This window comes from Procambarus clarkii, chromosome 17 (assembly GCF_040958095.1).
Source record: "Procambarus clarkii isolate CNS0578487 chromosome 17, FALCON_Pclarkii_2.0, whole genome shotgun sequence".
In the NCBI taxonomy this organism is placed as follows: domain Eukaryota; kingdom Metazoa; phylum Arthropoda; class Malacostraca; order Decapoda; family Cambaridae; genus Procambarus; species Procambarus clarkii.
The window spans coordinates 41,884,999-41,902,257 of NC_091166.1; the positions used below are offsets into that span (position 1 = coordinate 41,884,999).

Consider the following 17,259-nt stretch of genomic DNA (forward strand, 5'->3'; position numbering starts at 1 on the left):
GGAGGCCTGGTCGACGACCGGGCCGCGGGGACGCTAAGCCACGAAACCATCTCAAGGTAACTTCAAGGTAATCCTCTCCTCTAACACCCCCCCCCCCCAACTACCCATCACCGTCCCACCCTCTCAATCTCCCACCTCTAATCCCTTCTCCCACCATCCTACCCTCTCCAATCTATCTTCCCATCTACCCTATATCCCCTCCATCCCTCCTGATCCTCCAACATACACCCAACAGTCCCCCACCCCCCACCACACCACACCCCTCACCGCTCTCCTTGCTTGAATGGTCAGATGTACATGAATGGTCAGTCAGATTTGAGAATAATGGAATCCTTATATATCAAGGAGCTGCGGCCCTTGCTAAGTAATCTTTCAACTGTTCAATTCTACACTGTATAACGCACAGCAGGCCTTGGACTTTGATTTATAGTTCATTCTGATGGTTTTATTTGCTTTAGTCCCCCATGGTTTGTCATTTTTGTTGTCATTCATTTCATGTGTCTATATTTTACACTGTTACAGTTGTTTAATTATGCCATATAATAATTGTTTTAGTGTCTAGTTTGATTTGTTTTTTATGTTTCTATTAGGTTTCAGTCGAGTTTCTATGACTGTTTTTTGAATGTTTTTGTCGTTATATAATGTTTCAGTAAGTGCTTATTTATTATTATTATTATTATTGTATTAGATTTGACTAGTTAGGGGTTAATTATCAAGTTTTACTTTGCTTGTTTATTTCATGTAAGTTAAACAGTGTTTGTTTCTAGTAGTAGTTATTTTATTATTATAATCTTTGAGGTAGTAATTTATTGTTGTGTTAATTATAAAGGTTAGTTTGTTTGATCACTTCATGTAAACTGAAGTGTGTTTCCTTTTATAATCAGTGTCGTTTGATATTTTTTTTTCCATTCTGACAGTCATATTATATATATATATATATATATATATATATATATATATATATATATATATATATATATATATATATATATATATATATAAATATAAATATATTTATATATAAATAAAATTTTACTTTCATCAGTTTCCTTAATATTTAGCTGTAGGCAGTTACAGCTAAATATTACCTGCATGATGCCTGTTGTAGACATGTTATTGAGAGTGTTCACTGTAGCCGAATCCTGCCATCAAAGGCTCTCAATACTCTGAGGAGAATGACTTTGGGCCAGGGAGATGTTTATCAAAGTTTTATACAGCTGCAGACAGAGCCCTTCTTGACAAAGGAAGTTGCAAAACTGCAACTTCCTTTGCAAAATTGCCAAGTCCTTTATTCCGTTTTGGGGGGCGACGCTGAAAAATGAGGCCGATATGCAAGTACGCGCGATAGCGACCCACTGAACGTCGGGGAGCTTCAACTCCTCCCCTACTCCATCTATATTTTAACTCTGCAACTGACACATACATGGAGTGGGTTCTGGGAGTTTTACTACCCAAGTCGAGCCCGAGGCCAGGCTTGTCATGTGATAACTTGGTCCAACAGACTGCTTGCTGCTTGGAGCGGTGGTCTGAGTCCCCCACATATCCACTACGACCCCACTGGTCTAGTTCTTCTTGCAGGAACATGTCTGTTTCTTGTTCGTGGACACATCTACTTTTGTGCCAGTAATATTTCTTATCTTTGGGAGGATATTCAATAGCCGTTGACTATTGTTTTTTCTTTAGGGATATTCTGACTACGTAACGGACAAACTCAAAAAAGCTGTAGAAAGATTTATACCACCACTAAGGATTAAGGGAGGCAAGACGAGCCCGTGGTTCAACAGACAATGTCTGGAAACAAAAGAGCGGGGAAGAAGTATTAGAGAACACAGAAGGAAATCACGAAATAAAGAAAAGAGGCCAAAAATGAGTACACAGAAACTATGAGAGTGACTAGGAGAGCCTCTGCCACCAGGGCCTGACGGCTGAATGAACAGTGCTCGGGATTCGTAGTCCTAAATTTCCTGGTTCAATCCCTGGCGGAGGTGGAAACAAATGGACAGTTTCTTTCACCCTGATGTCCCTCCCCTGTTCACCTAGCAGTAAATAGGTACCTGGGAGTTAGACAGCTGCGACGGGCTGCTTCCTGGGGATGTGAAAGAAAAAGGAGGACCGGGCCGCGAGGACGCTAAGCCCCGAAATCATCTCTAGCTAACTTTACGATAGCCACCTTCATCCACAACTGTAAATCCAGATTCGACAAGGAATTCGAACGTCAGAATAGCTAAATTATAACACAAGAGTTACAACAGGGGTAGTATCAAATCAAATCAAATCAAATCTTTATTCAGGTAAAATACATACATACAAGGTGTGATACAAATATTGATGAATTTATAGATAGATCTATTACATACAATGCCTAAATGCACTATTACGTAAAGCGTTTCGGGCAGTAGGCGGGACACAAGAGCTAGACCCAACTTCCCGTCGACAGTGACAGGTAAGGCCACTCGAAACGTCATAAGCTGTCGGGTGCCGACTTGTGCTTGGTCTAGAGCCCCGGTGATGAGCACAACTGTTGGTGCACACAGTCGGATCAAGCTGCTTCTGATGCTGGTATTTATCACCTGCTGCACACAACTGATTTTGGTAATTGCTTAGACTAAACCACTTTACATACAACCACCACCAGACAAGCAGCTACAACTCTCAACCACCATCAGACAAGCAGCTACAACTCTCAACCACCACCAGACAAGCAGCTACAACTCTCAACCACCACCAGACAAGCAGCTACAACTCACAACCACCACCAGACAAGTAGCTACAACTCTCAACCACCACCAGACAAGCAACTACAACTCACAACCACCACCAGACAAGTAGCTACAACTCTCAACCACCACCAGACAAGCAGCTACAACTCACAACCACCACCAGACAAGTAGCTACAACTCTCAACCACCACCAGACAAGCAACTACAACTTACAGCCCGTGACACTGGTCCCATTTTATGTCCTCATCATAAGCAATGATAAAGAACATCTTTTCCAACAGTAAGGGTTAAACATTACACACCATTGGCGCCCACATCATCACCCGGTAATATCCGGAGCTCCCGCTCTGTGACTAAGTGTTAACCCGTTCATTCCGCTGTACCGTCACACGTGTTCATACCTGTAGCATACCTGAAGTGGGTTTCGCGAGTGTTTCTACTCCCAGAGAATGGCCCCAGGTGTTCACCCGTTGACTGTTCTTGACTCGGTCTATACGTGTTTGTCACTGCTTTGTCTCCTCCCTCGTGGAGTGGACCCATATCTTCCGGACGTCTCTGGCATCTCTCCAGAAGCTCACCTGCTTTATTACACTGGGCGCCCGAGATACTGTAAATTTGGCATTTCTGTATAAACAAGGAGCCCACACCCCGTGACACATGCCCACACGTCTAATACATGCCCGCACCAGCCCATTACCCTTCAAACGGAGCACACACATTTGTAACAAGTAGCGAGTCTCTATTACACCTGTAGCGTAGTTAAGGGCTTCCACTTTTGTTGTTTACACCTTGTAAACGCTTCCCCCCCCCCCCCCGCCCAGCACGTCCCTATTAAATCACAAGCTAGTAGCTCTCTCTCCCCCCTCCCCCCTTCTCCTATCACCCCCCCCCTGCCTCCTCTTACTCTCTCTCTCTGTCTCCCGACCTTATTTTTGTTCCTTTTGTATAACACACACACACACACACACACACACACACACACACACACACACACACACACACACACACACACACACACACACACACACACACACACACACACACGAAGGGTAACCCTGTTGAGCAGTGGTTAGCGCAGTCGGCTCTCAACTGAATAGTCCTGGGTTCGCATCCCAGGCAGGGCGAGACGTATGGGCAAGTCTCCTTACACCCATTGCCTCTGTTCACCTAACAGTCATTACGAACCTGGGTGTTAGTCGACTGTTGTGGGTAGCATCCTGGGAAACGGTCAAGTGCTGCATATATATATCCCAGGTATACTCCAATTCCCCACAGACGCCGCAAGGTACAGCACGAGGAAAATAGCCGCAAGACTACTCATGAAACATGCCGCAAGGCAAAGAAACTTAGCGCCGCAAGGCAAAGAAACTAGCGCCGCAAGGCAAAGAAACTAGCGCCGCAAGGCAAAGAAACTTAGCGCCGCAAAGCAAAGAAACTAGCGCCGCAAGGCAAAGAAACTAGCGCCGCAAGGCAAAGAAACTAGCGCCGCAAGGCAAAGAAACTAGCGCCGCAGGGCCACTGCAACGAAGGGGGAAGAGGAACACTCAATATAACCCGCCAAGCTATTGCGACTACATAACACTTGGGAAGGGATCGCGGGGTTCACGCTCGAAGTCAAAGAGTGGGGTTCACGCTCGAAGTCAAAGAGTGGGGTTCACGCCCGAAGTCAAAGAGTGGGGTTCACGCCCGAAGTCAAAGAGTGGGGTTCACGCCCGAAGTCAAAGAGTGGGGTTCACGCCCGAAGTCAAAGAGTGGGGTTCACGCTCGAAGTCAAAGAGTGGGGTTCACGCTCGAAGTCAAAGAGTGGGGTTCACGCTCGAAGTCAAAGAGTGGGGTTCACGCCCGAAGTCAAAGAGTGGGGTTCACGCTCGAAGTCAAAGAGTGGGGTTCACGCCCGAAGTCAAAGAGTGGGGTTCACGCCCGAAGTCAAAGAGTGGGGTTCACGCTCGAAGTCAAAGAGTGGGGTTCACGCTCGAAGTCAAAGAGTGGGGTTCACGCTCGAAGTCAAAGAGTGGGGTTCACGCCCGAAGTCAAAGAGTGGGGTTCACGCTCGAAGTCAAAGAGTGGGGTTCACGCTCGAAGTCAAAGAGTGGGGTTCACGCCCGAAGTCAAAGAGTGGGGTTCACGCTCGAAGTCAAAGAGTGGGGTTCACGCCCGAAGTCAAAGAGTGGGGTTCACGCCCGAAGTCAAAGAGTAGGGTTCACGCCCGAAGTCAAAGAGTGGGGTTCACGCGGGAACGGAGTAACTGGGAACACTCGCGCCTCCTCCACGGTACCGTAGCATGAGGAGCATTGTGACCTTCTCCAGTTAATTGTGTAAAATCTAATTTATTTTCCCCCAGACTCGACAGTGTTTTTGTCGGCATTTAGATTTAGTGTGGCGCTGAGAGGACACTGATCCCACACGCTGAGGACGAGAGATCCCTGAGTGCTTCAAGCGGACGCTATTGATATTGTTGTAATATACAAATAACCTGAGCTTGAAGCACTCGATGATCTCCCGTCCTCAGAGTTTGGGATAAAATATGTGTGTGTGTGTGGGGTGGGGGGGTGACAGAGAGTGTGTGAGTGAGAGAGAGGGGGGGCATGAACGCGCAAGCCATAGATCACTAAGAACTCTAAATGACCCAACCAGGATTCGAACCCCAGGACGTCCAGGATCACCCCTAAACGTACACGGTACCGTTGTTGTTTTAGATTTAGCTACTCAGAACGAAATGTCCATGTGTGTATATATATATATATATATATATATATATATATATATATATATATATATATATATATATATTGCAGTTCCCTTTCATGGTATGTTGTTATTCTGAAAATTCGTTCTGTCTTCCTAAACTGATTCGTTAACGCGTATTTCACGCTTTCAATAAACAAATCCCCTTCAACTTGCGTGTCTTTATTATATTACCGCAGCACGTTGACAGGTCTTGGCATTCGTAAAATTTCCACAGATTTACCTCAACAATTTGCATATGAAGCTAATCCCACCTAACCTAATACTGTGGCCACTAATCTAATGTTGTGAAACTCGACCCCGAGGACGGTGCTTCGATACTCTTCTTCCTGCTCCAAAGATTTCCTCGTAGATTTATCGCATTATTGTAATTTCATGGTTTAGCTTAACGTGATCCATTTTCTTGTAGTATGCGCTTTATTGTGCACTTTAGAAGAGACAGAGAGAGTGTGTTTCATTCTTTCATTGTTTTATAACATTGTTTCAGTCAGTGTTTATATAAGAGTGTCTTATAACACCCGAACCTCTTGTCATGCTTTCTCGTTGCATTGTGTAGTTTAACTATGCGTTGTATATTTTGATGTCTTCGTTTTTACTCCTAGAGGCGCAGCGTGTCTTCGCCGAACACGGTGTGTTCTGGAGCCCATTTGCAGTATGGATTTAAGACCGTAATGAATACCCATCCACTCTACTGTTGAATATAGTCCACCAATGGTCAGTTTGTGTCTGACTCCGTTCCTTGTTTTTTATTCATTTTTGCCGCCGAAGGCGGTTAGTTTATTGTGCACCCCATACTCATCCTGTGAGCGGTAGCGCAAAAGCATTACAGAGGGCACAAAAGGTATTTATCAGACCTCATCTTAGATTAGTACATAAACAATTTCATCTATCCTTCACATCTTATAGTTACAATGTCAGCTAGTTACAGAGAAAGTGCTAAGTTCCTGCCACTCCGCGTCCAGCTTCCCTTCGTGCGGTGCGCGCACACACACCACTTACTGAGCACAGGGGAGGGGGAGGAGGGGGGGGGGGGGGGGGGGGTAAGAGCAGCAGGCGAGGGAAGAGGCGTCACCGTCGCTGGCGTGAACCCCCAGACAGTAATATAATGGTGAGTGTGAACGGGGTATACGGCAGGCCAGCTAATGCTATTGATTTTTCCTGTATGGTGTGACGTCATGGTGGGTGAGGCAGTGATTCCTCCTTACCTCTTCACTTTCCCCGCCCCCTCCCCTCCCCCCCCTCTAACCTCCCTTCCTCTCTCCCTCTCCTCTATCCCTCCCTCTCCTTGGGAGCACTCAGCTGGGGGACGAAGAAGGAAACTACTCCAGTCTCACCACCTTAATTTTTTCACTCGGGTACTAACACCAGAATTTATTTTCATTTTTTGTTTTGTTTTTTCACTTGAAACCCTGCACCTTTTGTGGTGTACTAGTTGAGCACCTTTTGTGGTGTACTAGTTGAGCACCTTTTGTGGTGTACTAGTTGAGCACCTTTTGTGGTGTACTAGTTGAGCACCTTTTGTGGTGTACTAGTTGAGCACCTTTTGTGGTGTACTAGTTGAGCACCTTTTGTGGTGTACTAGTTGAGCACCTTTTGTGGTGTACTAGTTGAGCACCTTTTGTGGTGTACTAGTTGAGCACCTTTTTTGGTGTACTAGTTGAGCACCTTTTTTGGTGTACTAGTTGAGCACCTTTTTTGGTGTACTAGTTGAGCACCTTTTTTGGTGTACTAGTTGAGCACCTTTTTTGGTGTACTAGTTGAGCACCTTTTTTGGTGTACTAGTTGAGCACCTTTTGTGGTGTACTAGTTGAGCACCTTTTGTGGTGTACTAGTTGAGCACCTTTTGTGGTGTACTAGTTGAGCACCTTTTGTGGTGTACTAGTTGAGCACCTTTTGTGGTGTACTAGTTGAGCACCTTTTGTGGTGTACTAGTTGAGCACCTTTTGTGGTGTACTAGTTGAGCACCTTTTGTGGTGTACTAGCTGAGCACCTTTTTTGGTGTACTAGTTGAGCACCTTTTTTGGTGTACTAGTTGAGCACCTTTTTTGGTGTACTAGTTGAGCACCTTTTGTGGTGTACTAGTTGAGCACCTTTTGTGGTGTACTAGTTGAGCACCTTTTGTGGTGTACTAGTTGAGCACCTTTTGTGGTGTACTAGTTGAGCACCTTTTGTGGTGTACTAGTTGAGCACCTTTTGCGGTGTACTAGTTGAGCACCTTTTGTGGTGTACTAGTCGAGCACCTTTTTTGGTGTACTAGTCGAGCACCTTTTGTGGTGTACTAGTCGAGCACCTTTTGTGGTGTACTAGTCGAGCACCTTTTTTGGTGTACTAGTCGAGCACCTTTTTTGGTGTACTAGTCGAGCACCTTTTTTGGTGTACTAGTTGAGCACCTTTTTTGGTGTACTAGTTGAGCACCTTTTTTGGTGTACTAGTTGAGCACCTTTTTTGGTGTACTAGTTGAGCACCTTTTTTGGTGTACTAGTTGAGCACCTTTTTTGGTGTACTAGTTGAGCACCTTTTTTGGTGTACTAGTTGAGCACCTTTTTTGGTGTACTAGTTGAGCACCTTTTTTGGTGTACTAGTTGAGCACCTTTTTTTGTGTACTAGTTGAGCACCTTTTGTGGTGTACTAGTTGAGCACCTTTTGTGGTGTACTAGTTGAGCACCTTTTTTGGTGTACTAGTTGAGCACCTTTTTTGGTGTACTAGTTGAGCACCTTTTTTGGTGTACTAGTTGAGCACCTTTTGTGGTGTACTAGTTGAGCACCTTTTGTGGTGTACTAGTTGAGCACCTTTTGTGGTGTACTAGTTGAGCACCTTTTTTGGTGTACTAGTTGAGCACCTTTTTTGGTGTACTAGTTGAGCACCTTTTTTGGTGTACTAGTTGAGCACCTTTTTTGGTGTACTAGTTGAGCACCTTTTGTGGTGTACTAGTTGAGCACCTTTTGTGGTGTACTAGTTGAGCACCTTTTGTGGTGTACTAGTTGAGCACCTTTCGTGGTGTACTAGTTGAGCACCTTTTGTGGTGTACTAGTTGAGCACCTTTTGTGGTGTACTAGTTGAGCACCTTTTGTGGTGTACTAGTTGAGCACCTTTTGAGGTACTGATGTTCAACGCCACCATTCAGAGCCGGAGAAACTCTTCACCTGGACAACGTACAGAGGACAACTGCTGCTTGAATATATTCAACGCACATCTAAATTGTTGAGAGAGATCACAACTCTTCAACATGTACACCCAACCACTTGGGCTGGACGGTAGAGCGACGGTCTCGCTTCATGCAGGTCGGCGTTCAATCCCCGATCGTCCAAGTGGTTGGGCACCATTCCTTCCCCCGTCCCATCCCAAATCCTTATCGTGACCCCTTCCCAGTGCTATATAGCCGTAATGGCTTGGCGCTTTCCCTTGATAATTCCTTCCTTACTCCCTGCAGCGCCATCTCCTCGCACCCCCCCCCCTTCCCTCCTGCCACAGTACACAATGAAGGTGACATCTCTGACCAACCCGGAAGCGGCCACAGTTGTAGTTTAAACATTATGAACATTCTCAACCCTCTGGCTCAGTGTGTCCAAACTTGGGCATCCTGCAGGTCGGTTGTGCTAGCATTTTCCCCAAGGGCAGCTACCGACACTTGGTCCCCCCCCTCCCCCATCATGGCACAGTTTCAAATGTAGATATGATAGAGCCCAATAGGTTCAGAACCGTGTACACCACAAGCACGACTACGTAAGTACACACACACGCTGAAGCTGCTACGGGCTGCTTCTTGTGTGTGTGTGTGTGTGTGTGTGTGTGTGTGTGTGTGTGTGTGTGTGTGTGTGTGTGTGTGTGTGTGTGTGTGTGTGTGTGTGTGTGTGTGTAGGAAAAAAAATAGTTAATAGTTATTAACAGTTGAGAGGCGTGTTCAAGAGGCGGGTCGAAAGAGCAGAGCTCAACTCCCGCAAGCACAACTAGGTGAATATACACACAAACACGACAGACAGACAGAGAAAGAGAGAGAGAGAGAGAGAGAGAGAGAGAGAGAGAGAGAGAGAGAGAGAGAGAGAGAGAGAGAGAGAGAGAGAGAGAGAGAGAGAGAGAATATGAATTAGGCAAAGGAATTAGACAACCGACGGTCAGAGAGGCGGGTTCCAAGAGCTAACAGCTCATAATAAAAACACATTCTCCCCTCCCCCCAACGAGGTAAAGACGCAAATACCACAAAAGCAAATACAAGCATATCCCCCCCCTTACCCAACATAAAATTCCTCAGCAATTAGGCGAGTACAAACACCCCCACACACTCAAAACAACTCGGCCCCCCCCCCTTTTCCACACACACACACACACACACACACACACACACACACACACACACACACACACACACACACACACACACACACACACACACACGCACACACGCACACGATTCACACATTACCGAGCCGACAGCCGCAGAAGCCGGTGGGGGAGACACCGAGGCCCACTGGGAATAAGGAGCCCCCCCTCTCGTACTTCAGCCTTGCGTCCCTTGCAAACCCAGACGCCTAAACAATGCTGCAACACACGCAACTCTCGTAATATGCCCCCCCCACACACACACACACACACATAATGCAGCATCTTGAATAGCATCTTGGGATGACACCAGAGATGCCACCGTTATTAGCAGCATCCCGTGAGAGCCACTCGTAAATACTGGTAGTGGGACTCGTAAATACTGGTAGTTGCTCTCGTAAATACTGGTAGTTGCTCTCGTAAATACTGGTAGTTGCTCTCGTAAATACTGGTAGTTGCTCTCGTAAATACTGGTAGTTGCTCTCGTAAATACTGGTAGTGGCTCTCGTAAATACTGGTAGTGGCTCTCGTAAATACTGGTAGTTGCTCTCGTAAATACTGGTAGTGGCACTCGTAAATACTGGTAGTGGCACTCGTAAATACTAGTAGTGGCACCCGTAAATAACGGTAGTGGCTCTCGTAAATACTGGTAGTTGCTCTCGTAAATACTGGTAAATACTGTATTTACTGGTAAATACTGTATCGCACTCGTAAATACTGGTAGTGGCACTCGTAAATACTGGTAGTGGCACCCGTAAATACTGGTAGTTGCTCTCGTAAATACTGGCAGTTGCTCTCGTAAATACTGACAGTTGCTCTCGTAAATACTGGTAGTGGCTCTCGTAAATACTGGCAGTTGCTCTCGTAAATACTGGCAGTTGCTCTCGTAAATACTGGCAGTTGCTCTCGTAAATACTGGCAGTTGCTCTCGTAAATACTGGTAGTGGCTCTCGTAAATACTGGTAGTGGCTCTCGTAAATACTGGTAGTGGCTCTCGTAAATACTGGCAGTTGCTCTCGTAAATACTGGTAGTGGCTCTCGTAAATACTGGTAGTTGCTCTCGTAAATACTGGTAGTGGCTCTCGTAAATACTGGTAGTTGCTCTCGTAAATACTGGCAGTTGCTCTCGTAAATACTGGTAGTTGCTCTCGTAAATACTGGTAGTGGCTCTCGTAAATACTGGTAGTTGCTCTCGTAAATACTGGCAGTTGCTCTCGTAAATACTGGTAGTGGCTCTCGTAAATACTGGTAGTTGCTCTCGTAAATACTGGCAGTTGCTCTCGTAAATACTGGCAGTGGCTCTCGTAAATACTGGCAGTGGCTCTCGTAAATACTGGCAGTTGCTTTCGTAAATACTGGTAGTGGCTCTCGTAAATACTGGTAGTTGCTCTCGTAAATACTGGCAGTTGCTCTCGTAAATACTGGTAGTGGCTCTCGTAAATACTGGCAGTTGCTCTCGTAAATACTGGCAGTGGCTCTCGTAAATACTGGCAGTTGCTTTCGTAAATACTGGTAGTGGCTCTCGTAAATACTGGCAGTTGCTTTCGTAAATACACATTGAAGATTTCCACATGTGTACATACTGAAGGAATCCAGCCACATTTGTACACACTGAAGGCCTCCACGTGGGAATACAATGCTGGGAGAGTAAATCGTAATCAAGGAACTGTCATCATGCCATTTTATGACAGGGATAATTATGTGAACAATGAATGAATGAATGATTTAAAAAAACGTGACTGACTGAATGAATACAAGGATGAAGCTAAACAAGACTGAATATAATGAATAAAACAATAATAAAGGAATGAATCAGTGAATATATGAATGAATTAAAACTGGAATGAATGAAATCACGAGTGAATGTATGAACAAAGGAATGAATCAGTGAATATAAGAATGAATTAAAACTGGAATGAATGAAATCACGAGTGAATGTATGAACAAAGGAATGAATCAGTGAATATATGAATGAATTAAAACTGGAATGAATGAAATCACGAGTGAATGTATGAACAAATGAATGAACGTAATCTCGCAATTTCTGCTAGGCCACCTGCCATAGTTTTCAAAGAATGAAGTCCATTTAAAATTCAGACCTCAAGCCTTGTGTATGATCCTCTGTCCTGTGTGACAGTGAATATGAGCAGCATCCTCACTATTCTGAGTTGCTGTGGGTTTGTGCAGTGAGAATAAACAGCAATAAGATCTAACTAAAATTACCCCGATTAGGCAAAACTAAGTTAATTTGGGTATTAATGATGTAAATTAATACTAATCAGGTCCACCCAAACGGTGAATAAGAGACAATGTTATTGTGATTCAGATAACAGCAAGCTATCGCCGTGTCTCTAGTAGTTTACCTGTACCGAGTTTTTAGAGATTGTCTACTCTCGAAGCCTGATCTGGGGCTCAGGATTCTCTTGCGATAATGTGATCTAGCAGGTTGTTGCTTGGAGCAACCAGCATGCCCCACATTTTCCTTATAACTTTGTTGTGTCTGTGTATCATCCAGCTTACTGTGTGTGGATGTAATTACCACCTAAGTGGGTCATCCAGCCTACTGTGTGTGGATGTAATTACCACCTAAGTGGGTCATCCAGCCTACTGTGTGTGGATGTAATTACCACCTAAGTGGGTCATCCAGCCTACCGTGTGTGTGGATGTGACAACCACGTGAGGGGTCATCCAGCCTATAGCATTGCGGAGCCCGAGTGTTGTCGTGCCGGCCACACACCCACCCTGGAATACAAAAATTGCACATTAGTATACCACAACTTCCCTCCAGTAGCGTAAGAACACAAGTTATGAACCTGTACAACTGTGCAGATTTAAGACCATGAAAGGTTAAGTCCCACCTGGAACCAGTGAGAATGATTACAGACCTTTAGGTGTAACTGTGTAATATATCATAAAACTGTGGAACTTTACAAAAGCTGTAAAGTATAAGTACACACCAGGAACCAGTGTAACTGATACAAGTGAATTTAGCATGACAATAGTAACACGAAAACCTCGACACTTACAATATTAAGTAATTCCTGACCAGTGACACCATCCAATTATTAATTAAGTATTTAAGTAATTCATTATTCAGTAATTCCTGACCAGTGACACCATCCAAGAGGAAGGAACAAGAGTAGAGAGAGAAGCATGTCCTTCACTAGACTTCATAACAAAAATAGGAGTAGTATATATTTTACAATTTAAATTCTCTAGTCTGACACCGATACTTTTACGAAAATCTCTCTAGTCTAAATTTACGTCTTAACTTGTGTACCAAATGCTCTTTTTATTTTTGCTTTCTTATTTACTTCCTCATATCAAAATACACAAGGTTGGCTCCCATAACCAAACTGGTCCCCCTCTCCATAAGGCCTCATAATAATACTGGTACTCCCCCTACATATCCATACACAACGGGCATTAAACTGCTACCCCCTACATAAGGCCATTAAACTGATACCCCCTACATAAGGCCATTAAACTGGTACCCCCTACATAAGGCCATTAAACTGATACCCCCTACATAAGGTCATTAAACTAGTACCCCCTACATAAGGCCATTAAACTGGTACCCCCTACATAGGCCATTAAACTGGTACCCCCTACATAGGCCATTAAACTGCTACCCCCTACATCGGCCATTAAACTGGTACCCCATACATAGGCCATTAAACTGGTACCCCCTACATAGGCCATTAAACTGCTACCCCCTACATAGGCCATTAAACTGCTACCCCCTACATAGGCCATTAAACTGGTACCCCCTACATAGACCATTAAACTGCTACCCCCTACATAGGCCATTAAACTGCTACCCCCTACATAAGGCCATTAAACTGGTACCTCCTACAAAGCCTACTAAAAGAGTGCTCCTCGAAAAGGCCTCTTCAAACAGGTACTCCAACATCATACCCCAATAAGCTGCCATCCTCAAGCTGGTATTCAGCTCAAGGTAACACACTAAGCGGGTACCGCACATTCATTAATCAGTATCGAGTCTTGACAATTTACCGATAAATTACAAAAACATTATTGATATCTTGTTCAGAGCCACGACTTGTGTAATTATCAGGCAAGGTTATTAAAGTTAGCGACACTGACTAATCACACTGAGCAAGACTAATTTACGGCTTCCTGAAACGCCAATTAACATTTTTGGGGATAATGTATATAGAATGGTGATGTGTTAATTACTTCTACTAATGTGCTTGAAGAGCCCAACCTCCGGTTTTGGTAGTACTTATAGGAAGGAGGAGGACCATAGTACATATACCGACGTACAACGCAAGTAGAAAGTAGACATCTGTTATATTGAATGTGGACAAACCGGAAACTATTGTCTACTGATGTTGCAAGGACAAACTAACCTAACCTAACCTTCCTAGGCCTAATACATGTTATCTGAGGCCTAATATAGTACGAGTGTGTGCTATACTAGACCTAGGTATATTTAAGTTTGTTTTTAGCTTAATTTTTTCGGACTATAAGGTGAATAGTAGAGCATTCTGCTATCTAATAGCTTAGTACGTTAATATTTGTACTATGGTGCACATAGTAACAAAAACTACTATCTGAACTGGAGGATGGGTTGGCTTGAGCTAGTGCTTAATAAGTAGCGTGTGTTCATATTAGTGCTTGATAAGTAGTTGTGTGTTTGTACTAGTGCTTACTGAGTACTTACCTAGTTGTTCTTGCGGGGGTTGAGCTCTGGCTCTTTGGTCCCGCCTCTCATCTGGTGTACAGATTCCTGAGCCTACTGGGCTCTATCAAATCTACATTTGAAACTGTGTATGGAGTCAGCCTCCACCACATCACTACTTAATGCATTCCATTTGTTAAGTACTCTGACACTGAAAAAAATCTTTCTAATATCTCTGTGGCTCATCTGGGTACTAATTTTCCACCTGTGTCCCCTTGTTCGTGTTCTACCCGTGTTGAAGAGTTTGTCATTGTGCTAGGCACAAAGTTACATCACTCTTCAGACACACTAGTGTCTGAGTGCCTGTACTAGGGGTTTAAAGTAGCACTCATACATCTGCCACAGTAGACTGTTAAAACAATCAGTGTAATTATATATTTACAGTTTCATTGTCAAGTTCATTATATTTATTCAGAAACAACACAACTCTCCACTTTATGAAGATGTAGCTCATATTCCCCCCATACCCGTTTCTAAGCACATTTTCTGGGCATAATTTACCGAGCAATAACTCTACTTGTGTGGTATCCAAGGTTCTCACTTGGGACTCAAGGACCCTCTTAGCTGCCTTTTACATAACTGGTATCGAATGCCCTCTCAAGGCTCGTCTTTGATGATGGTACGCTGAACGGCGCCCACCAGCCCGCTCCCCGCCCTGTACATGATGCTCACGCTGGGGTTCATGCCTCGGGGCGCTAATTATTCAATGCTTTTCATATTTACGTAGAATGCGACGGTGGTTATCCAGGCTGTTTTGTCTGGTGAATGACATGCTTTGTTTGCAGCTTCTGTGGCTTGTGTGTGTGTGTGTGTGTGTGTGTGTGTGTGTGTGTGTGTGTGTGTGTGTGTGTGTGTGTGTGTGTGTGTGAGAGCTCCAATACTGTGTTTTAGGTAAGCTTCACTGAGGTATTGTTGGGGGGGGGGGGAGATAGATACATAGGGGATAGTGCTTGTACAACTCCTTCATCCCCTCAAGCAAGGGATGCAGCAACAAAGTCATTCTCGAGAGCGGATATTGGATCAGCCGCTTTCAGCCCCTCGAGCGAAGGATACAGCATCAGTGAGGCATTATGAACGGAACACGAGGGAGGTCAGGGGGGGGGGTGGATAGTGTTACATCACCCATCCCCTCCACTAAAGGATGCTTCAGCAACGAGGCACAATAATCAGGAGATGATAGTTGGGTAGCGTTAGTAAGAGCTTTCCCTCTCGGCCACTCACGAATAGCTCCAAGCAACTCCATAATCTGCGTTCGAGGCTTCATTCAAACTATGTTGACTTGCTCGCTAACGTGTTTTCCTTAAATGTCGGATACAAAATATATAAATTACGAAGGGATGTCTGAGTACATACATAAAAAAAGACAAAAATTTATACCAGGATTTCAACTAACGCACAAACTTCATTAAACGGAAAAAGGAAACCTTAAATATATATATGGAGAAACGACAGCATTTAGCACAGAATACGACAGCTACTTACCTGAAGAACTATCCCAGGCTATGAGTACTTCTGCCAGGATAAGAGTGCTTCTGCCAGGATAAGAGTGCTTCTGCCAGGATAAGAGTGCTTCTGCCAGGATAAGAGTGCCTCTGCCAGGATAAGACCGCAACTACAAGTCAGAGGACAGGTAAAGAGAGAAGAGCCCCAGAGCGAGCCAGTGACAGGAGAGAAGGGCCAGAATGTGATGCCATCCCTGGTGTAAACTGCCTCTCAAGTCACGCCTTCCCACATAACACTTTCCCAGGTGCACTCTTCTTATTATTGCTGCACTTCTCTAACTTCCGCTTCCTCCTTTTCCTTCGTGCTCCCCTCCCTCTCGTCCTCCATCTCCCCACCGTTTTGGTAAGATTTCTCTTCCTCCTTCGCATTAATGCCTTCACCGCCGTCGTCGTCCCATCACTTCTTCCCACCCTCTACCCGCTGGGTTATGGGTCGGACAAATGCCAACACCAATTCGTTAGCGAGTGGTGAACGATTCATATAGTTATTGAAATACGATTTAATGAGAGCATAACCAATATCTGTGGACGATTTCGAGAATTCTACTCCCGCAGCCTGGTCTGTGGCCAGTCTTCCCCTGGTGATTGTCTGGTCTGTGGCTAGTCTTCCCTGGTGATTGTCTGGTCTGTGGCCAGTCTTCCCCTGGTGATTGTCTGGTCTGTGGCTAGTCTTCCCTGGTGATTGTCTGGTCTGTGGCCAGTCTTCCCCTGGTGATTGTCTGGTCTGTGGCCAGCCTTCCCTGGTGATTGTCTGGTCTGTGGGCAGCCTTCCCTGGTGATTGTCTGGTCTGTGGCCAACCTTCCCTGGTGATTGTCTGGTCTGTGGCCAGCCTTCCCTGGTGATTGTCTGGTCTGTGGCCAGCCTTCCCTGGTGATTGTATGGTCTGTGGTCAGCCTTCCCTGGTGATTGTCTGGTCTGTGGCCAGCCTTCCCTGGTGATTGTCTGGTCTGTGGCCAGCCTTCCCTGGTGATTGTCTGGTCTGTGGCCAGCCTTCCCTGGTGATTGTCTGGTCTGTGGCCAGCCTTCCCTGGTGATTGTCTGGTCTGTGGCCAGCCTTCCCTGGTGATTGTCTGGTCTGTGGCCAGCCTTCCCTGGTGATTGTCTGGTCTGTGGCCAGCCTTCCCTGGTGATTGTCTGGTCTGTGGGCAGCCTTCCCTGGTGATTGTCTGGTCTGTGGCCAGCCTTCCCTGGTGATTGTCTGGTCTGTGGCCAGCCTTCCCTGGTGATTGTCTGGTCTGTGGGCAGCCTTCCCTGGTGATTGTCTGGTC

General features: G+C 45.2%; 1 protein-coding gene across 8 annotated transcripts in view; it reads right to left on the reverse strand.

The window, feature by feature from the left end:
* The window catches only part of Nca (neurocalcin homolog), a 472,011-nt gene that overhangs the window by 349,648 nt on the left and 105,104 nt on the right, over positions 1–17,259 (reverse strand). For 2 of the 8 annotated variants that reach the window (XM_069325889.1, XM_069325894.1), the window contains exon 2: positions 12,436–12,525. The exons of the other annotated variants lie outside the window; for them this stretch is intronic. The gene's annotated coding sequence lies outside the window, so the exon portion shown is untranslated. The remainder of the gene's footprint in view (positions 1–12,435; positions 12,526–17,259) is intronic. 8 annotated transcript variants of the gene reach the window in all.